Genomic DNA, 7,674 nt, shown 5'->3' on the forward strand with positions numbered 1-7,674 from the left:
TGGTTTGTCCTAAGTCTAACTTAAAGTTCAACCAAGTTTATTGAAAAACATACGAACATCTACAACACCAAATCAACTTCATTAGATTCACTATAACATATACTTCCGTACCACTACTATGTGTGATATTGTAGATATTTAGCAAAAACAATCCATGAAGTTGTCAAACTTAAAAAGTTTTACTTACGACAAACCTAGAACTTAAAAAAAACTAGAAGAAATATGTATAATAAACATTAATTATGTACGTGAAAAAAATAAAAAAATATATAAGAATACAACACTGGTGTGGAGCAACACGGTAGATGAACACAAAATTAGAAGAAAACATGTATGGTGCTAAACTGGTGAACATGTACAACTGCAACATGATTTGTAAGATTTAGTTAACTCTTATTGAGACGCCATAAAAAAAGAATTGCCATTATGGATGCATGGATCTACATCCATGTAGTTACCTACTTTCATTTGGAAAGCGAGGGGATTGATATGGGTGGTTTTGATACATTTTGCATATTATGTGATCCATACAATGGTCACACGGAAAGACAATTCTTAGAAAGTTTTGAATCAACACAAATGGAAAGGGAATACAAGCTAAATTCTTGGAAAAAATGAACATGGACGGAAAGAGAATTGAAACCGGGATACAAAGCCAAGATCACTCACACATATATATGTGGTCATCAAACAAAACCTCAAATGACAGTTGTTGACAAAAGAGGAAGGAAAGGGGGCAAAAATGCCCAAGAAGTAAAATACCACATTGGTCATTAGGCTAACTAATTGGTAGTGTTGGCAATGGACCCTCCTAATCTTAAAAAGGTGCAAAGCTTGAAACTCTTGATTTATCACTTTGAGAAAGGTTGATCGATTAGTCAAAGAATTTTTCTTTTGACCCATGAACCGTAGAACAATTGTTTCATAGTAATTTCATATTAATAATAATGTACAAAATATATGCAAAGTAAAAATTAAAATAAAGAAAAGCTATCCAATTCCTTTTCTAGGCCACATGGAAAAATGAAGGGAACCGTAAACTCTATGGTTCACAAGTTAACTGTGTACCAATTCTTTAATAGTTCTGCCCTTTGTTATTTCATAACATAGTGATCTTGAGACATTCTTCGAGATAATGTCTCCAACCATTGATATCTTGAACAACATTTCTGAATATGTTATCTTCTATTGAGTCCAAATACTCCAGCATCCCATGATGGTTAGTCGAATAATTATAGATGGCAATCACTAAGCAGAAGTAAGCCAAAAAGTGAAACCAACAAAACAATGGATTGACTTCTATGGACTAGAGGGGGTTGGGGTGGGGGTGAATGGTCCTAACAAAAAAGAAACTCCAAAATTTAGTTGGCAAAGTTAGCCATTTGTACTTGGAATCTTAGGAACACCTATACATGCAAGTCTACAACAACATATGAATGCAGAAGCGAAACTTGCAAGAGAGTATGGGGGTAAAAAAAAGGGATTGCAAACACAATTGACATTGTGATTTTTTTCCTACTATTTGGTGGAGGTTCGACCACGAATCCTAAGATGCATAAATGCCTCGGTGGCTGAAGGAAATATGCCCTAGAGGCAATAATAAAGTTATTATTTATTTCATGATAAATGTTTATTATTCATGCTAGAATTGTATTAACCGGAAACTTAGTACATGTGTGAATACATAGACAAAACAGAGTGTCACTAGTATGCCTCTACTTAACTAGCTCGTTAACCAAAGATGGTTAAGTTTCCTAACCATAGACATGTGTTGTCATTTCATGAACGGGATCACATCATTAGGAGAATGATGTGATGGACAAGACCCATCCGTTAGCTTAGCACTATGATCGTTTAGTTTATTGCTATTGCTTTCTTCATGACTTATACATGTTCCTATGACTATGAGATTATGCAACTTCCGAATACCGGAGGAACACTTAGTGTGCTATCAAACGTCACAACGTAACTGGGTGATTATAAAGATGCTCTACAGGTGTCTCCGATGGTACTTGTTGAGTTGGCATAGATCGAGATTAGGATTTGTCACTCCGATTGTCGGGAGGTGTCTCTGGGCCCTCTCGGTAATGCACATCACTATAAGCCTTGCAAGCAATGTGACTAATGAGTTAGTTGCGGGATGATGCATTACAGAACGAGTAAAGAGACTTGCCGGTAACGAGATTGAACTAGGTATTGAGATACCGACGATCGAATCTCGGGCAAGTAACATACCGATGACAAAGGGAACAACGTATGTTGTTATGCGGTTTAACCGATAAAGATCTTCGTAAAATATGTAGGAGCCAATATGAGCATCCAGGTTCCGCTATTGGTTATTGACCGGAGACGTGTCTCGGTCATGTCTACATAGTTCTCGAACCCGTAGGGTCCGCACGCTTAACGTTCGGTGACGATTGGTAATATGAGTTTATGTGTATTGATGTATCGAAGGTAATTCGGAGTCCCGGATATGATCACGGACATGACGAGGAGTCTTGAAATGGTCGAGACATAAAGATCGATATATTGGATGACTATGTTTGGACTTCGGAAGGGTTCCGAGTGAGTTTGGACGAATACCGGAGTACCGGGGGGTTACCGGAATCCCCCGGGGAGTGTAATGGGCCTCATGGGCCTTGGTGGAGAGAGGAAGGGGCGGCCAGGGCAGGCCGCGCGCCCACTCCCCCTCTAGTCCGAATTGGACAAGGAAGGGGGGGCGGCGCCCCCCCTTTTTCCTCCCCCTCTCTCCTCCTTCCTTCCCTCCTACTCCTACTCTTGGAAGGGGCGGAATCCTACTCCCAATGGGAGTAGGACTCCCCTTGGGGCGCGCCTAGGAGGCCGACCTCCTCCCCCTCCTCCACTCCTTTATATACGGGGGAGGGGGGCACCCCATAGACACACAAGTTGATCATTGATCTCTTAGCCGTGTGTGGTGCCCCCCTCCACTATAATCCACCTCGTTCATATCATAGCGGTGCTTAGGCGAAGCCCTGCGTCGGTAGCTTCATCATCACCGTCATCACGCCGTCGTGCTGACGGAACTCTCCCTCGAAGCTCTACTGGATCGTGAGTTCGTGGGACGTCACCGAGCTGAACGTGTGCAGATCGCGGAGGTGCCTTACGTTCGGTACTAGGATCGGTCGATCATGAAGACGTACGACTACATCAACCGCGTTGTCATAACGCTTCCGCTTATGGTCTACGAGGGTACGTGGACGACACTCTCCCCTCTCGTTGCTATGCATCACCATGATCTTGCGTGTGCGTAGGAATTTTTTTTAAATTACTACGTTCCCCAACAGTGGCATCCGAGCCAGGTTTATGCGTAGATGTTATATGCACGAGTAGAACACAAGTGAGTTGTGGGCGATAATAGTCATACTGCCTACCAGCATGTCATACTTTGATTCGGTGGTATTGTTGGATGGAGCGGCCCGGACCGACATTACGCATACGCTTACGTGAGACTGGTTCTACCGACGTGCTTCGCACACAGGTGGCTGGCGGGTGTCAGTTTCTCCAACTTTAGTTGAATCGAGTGTGGCTACGCCCGGTCCTTGTTGAAGGTTAAACAACACATACTTGATGAAATATCGTTGTGGTTTTGATGCGTAGGTAAGAACGGTTCTTGCTCAGCCCGTAGCAGCCACGTAAAACTTGCAACAACAAAGTAGAGGACGTCTAACTTGTTTTTACAGGGCATGTTGTGATGTGATATGGTCAAGACATGATAAGATATAAATTGTTGTATAAGATGATCATGTTTTGTTAAAGTTATCGGCAACTGGCAGGAGCATTATAGTTGTCTCTTTATTGCATAAGATGCAAGTGCCATGTAATTGCTTTACTTTATCGCTATGCGATAGCAATAGTTGCAAAAGCAATAGCTGGTGAGACGACCATGTGACGACACATTGATAAAAGATCAAGATGATGGAGATCATGGTGTCATGCCGGTAACAATGGAGATCATGACAGTACTTTGGAGATGGAGATCAAAAGCACAAGATGATGATGGCCATATCATGTCACATATTTTGATTGCATGTGATGTTTATCTTTTATACATCTTATTTTGCTTAGTTCGGCGATAGCTTTATAAGATGATTCCTTACTAAAATTTCAAGGTATAAGTGTTCTCCCTGGGTATGCACCGTTGCGACAGTTCTTCGTGCCGAGACACCACGTGATGATCGGGTGTGACAAGCTCTACGTTCACATACAACGGGTGCAAGCCAGTTTTGCACACGCAGAATACTCGGGTTAAACTTGACGAGCCTAGCATATGCAGATATGGCCTCGGAACACTAGAGACCGAAAGGTCGAGCGTGAATCATATAGTAGATATGATCAACATAGTGATGTTCACCATTGAAAACTACTCCATCTCACGTGATGATCGGACATGGTTTAGTTGATTTGGATCGCGTGATCATTTAGATGACTAGAGGGATGTCTATCTAAGTGGGAGTTCTGAAGTAATATGATTAATTGAACTTTAAATTTATCATGAACTTAGTCCTGGTAGTATTAGCATATCTATGTTGTAGATCAATAGCTCGCGTTTAGCTCCCCTGTTTTATTTTTGATATGTTCCTAGAGAAAACTAAGTTGAAAGATGTTAGTAGCAATGATGCGGATTGGATCCGTGATCTGAGGATTATCCTCATTGCTGCACAGAAGAATTATGTCCTTGATGCACCGCTAGGTGACAGACCAATTGCAGGAGCAGATGCAGACGTTATGAACGTTTGGCAAACTCGATATGATGACTACATGATAGTTTAGTGCACCATGCTTTACGGCTTAGAATCGGGGCTTCAAAGACGTTTTGAACGCCACGGAGCATATGAGATGTTCCAAGAGTTGAAATTAGTATTTCAGACTAATGCCCATGTCGAAAGGTATGAGACCTTTGACAAGCACTTTGCCTACAAGATGGAGGAGAATTGCTTAGCTAGTGAGCATGTGCTCAAAATGTCTGAGTACTATAATCACTTGAATCAAGTGGGAGTTAATCTTCCAGATAAGATAGTGATTGACAGAGTTCTCTAGTCACTATCACCAAGTTATTACTAGAACTTCGTGATGAACTATAATATGCAAGGGATAACGGAAACGATTCCCAAGCTCTTTGTGATGCTGAAATCGATGAAGGTAGAAATCAAGAAAAGCATCAAGTGTTGATGGTTGACAAAACCACTAGTTTCAAGAAAAGGGCAAAGGGAAGAAGGGGGACTTCAAGAAGAACGGCAAACAAGTTGCTGCTCAAGTGAAGAAGCCCAAGTCTGGACCTAAGCCTGAGACTAAGTGCTTCTACTACGAAGGGACTGGTCACTGGAAGCAAAACTTCCCCAAGTATTTGGCGGATAAGAAGGATGGCAAAGTGAAAAAAGGTATATTTGATATACATGTTATTATTGATGTGTACTTTACTAGTGTTTATAGCAAACCCTCAGTATTTGATACTAGTTCAGTTGCTAAGGTTAGTAACTCGAAACGGGAGTTGCAGAATGAACAGAGACTAGTTAAGGGTGAAGTGACGATGGGTGTTGGAAGTGGTTCCAAGATTGATATGATCATCATCGCACACTCCCTATACTTTCAGGATTAGTGTTGAACCTAAATAAATGTTATTTGGTGTTTGCGTTAAGCATGAATATGATTTGATCATGTTTATTGCAATACGATTATTCATTTAAAGTCAGAGAATAATTGTTGTTCTGTTTACATGAATAAAACCTCCAATGGTCATACACCCAAGGTGAATGGTTTATTGAATCTCGATCGTAGTGATACACATATTCATAATATTGAAGCCAAAAGATGCAAAGTTAATAATGATAGTGCAACTTATTTGTGGCACTGCCATTTAGGTCATATTGGTGTAAAGCGCATGAAGAAAATCCAGCTGATGGGCTTTTGGAATCACTTGATTATGAATCAGTTGATGCTTGCGAACCATGCCTCATGGGCAAGATGACTAAGACTCCGTTCTCCGGAACAATGGAGCGAGCAACAGACTTGTTGGAAATAATACATACTGATGATTTGAGTAGATATGGGCATATCTACTTGATGAAACATAAATCTGAAACATTTGAAAAGTTCAAATAATTTCAGAGTGAAGTGGAAAATCATCGTAACAAGAAAATAAAGTTTCTACGATTTGATCGTGGAAGAGAATATTTGAATTACGAGTTTGGTCATCATTTGAAACAATGCGGAATAGTTTCGCAACTCATGCCACCTGGAACACCACAGCGAAATGGTGTGTCCGAACATCATAACCGTACTTTATTAGATATGGTGCAATCTATGATGTCTCTTACCAATTTACCACTATCGTTTTGGGGTTATGCATTAGAGACAGCTGCATTCACGTTAAATAGGGCACCATCTAAATCCGTTGAGACGACACCATATGAATTGTGATTTGGCAAGAAACCAAAGTTGTCGTTTCTTAAAGTTAGGGGTTGCGATGCTTATGTGAAAAAGTTTCATCCTGATAAGCTCAAACCCAAATCGGAGAAATGTGTGTTCATAGGATACCCAAAGGAGACAGTTGGGTACACCTTCTATCATAGATCCGAAGGCAAGACATTCGTTGCTAAGAATGGATCCTTTCCAGAGAAGGAGTTTCTCTCGAAATAAGTGAGTGGGAGTAAAGTAGAACTTGATGAGGTAACTGTACCTGCTCCCTTATTGGAAAGTAGTTCATCACAGAAATCTGTTCCCGTGACTCCTACACCAATTAGTGAGGAAGCTAATGATGATGATCATGTAACTTCAGATCAAGTTACTACCGAACCTCGTAGGTCAACCAGAGTGAGATCCACACCAGAGTGGTACGATAATCCTGTTCTGGAGGTCATGTTACTTGATCATGATGAACCTATGAACTATGAGGAAGCGATGATGAGCCCAGATTCCGCGAAATGGCTTGAGGCCATGAAATCTGAGATGGGATCCATGTATGAGAACAAAGTGTGGACTTTGGTTGACTTGCCCGATGATTGGAAAGCCATAGAAAATAAATGGATCTTCAAGAGGAAGACGGACGCTGATAGTAGTGTTACTATATACAAAGCTAGACTTGTCGAAAAAGGTTTTTGACAAAGTTCAAGGTGTTGACTACGATGAGATTTTCTCACTCGTAGCGATGCTTAAGTCTGTCCGAGTCATGTTAGCAAATTGCCACATTTTATGAAATCTGGCAAATGAATGTCAAAACTACATTCCTTAATGGATTTCTTAAAGAAGAGTTGTATATGATGCAACCAGAATGTTTTGTCGATCCTAAAGGTGCTAACAAAATGTGCAAGCTCCAGCGATCCATCTATGGACGGGTGCAAGCATCTCGGAGTTGGAATATATGCTTTGATGAGTTGATCAAAGCATATAGTTTTATACAGACTTGGGGTGAAGCCTGTATTTACAAGAAAGTGAATGGGAGCACTACAACCTTTCTGATAAGTATATATGAATGACATATTGTTGATCGGAAATGATGTAGAATTTTCTGGAAAGCATAAAAGGAGTGTTTGAAAGGAGTTTTTCAAAGAAAGACCTCGATGAAGCTGCTTACATATTGAGCATCAAGATCAATAGAGATAGATCAAGATGCTTGATAAGTTTTTTCAATGAGTACATACCTTGACAAATTTTTGA

Source organism: Aegilops tauschii, chromosome 6, assembly GCF_002575655.3.
Source record: "Aegilops tauschii subsp. strangulata cultivar AL8/78 chromosome 6, Aet v6.0, whole genome shotgun sequence".
Classification (NCBI taxonomy): Eukaryota; Viridiplantae; Streptophyta; class Magnoliopsida; order Poales; family Poaceae; genus Aegilops; species Aegilops tauschii.